Source organism: Alexandromys fortis, unplaced genomic scaffold (genome assembly GCF_014885135.2).
Source record: "Alexandromys fortis isolate MF-2015 unplaced genomic scaffold, M_Fortis_MF-2015_v1.1 scaffold_111, whole genome shotgun sequence".
Taxonomy (NCBI): Eukaryota; Metazoa; Chordata; class Mammalia; order Rodentia; family Cricetidae; genus Alexandromys; species Alexandromys fortis.
Window position 1 is genome coordinate 467,005 of NW_026067996.1, and position 389 is coordinate 467,393.

Sequence of the window (389 nt, forward strand, 5' to 3'; positions counted from 1 at the left end):
CATATCACCATAGAACCTTCATCTGGTGATGGATGGAGATAGAGACAGAGACCCACACTGGAGCACTGGACTGAGCTCCCAAGGTCCCAATGAGGAGCGGAAGGAGGGAGAACATGAGCAAGGATGTCAGGACCACGAGGGGTGCACCCACCCACTGAGACAGTGGGGCTGATCTATTGGGAGCTCACCAAGGCCAGCTGGACTGTGACTGAAAAAGCATGGGATAAAACCGGACTCTCTGATCATGGCGAACAATGAGGGCTGATAAGAAGCCAAGGACAATGGCACGGGGTTTTGATCCTACTTCATGTTCTGGCTTTGTGGGCGTCTAGCCAGTTTGGACGTTCACCTTCCTAGACATGGACGGAGGAGGGAGGACCTTGGACTTT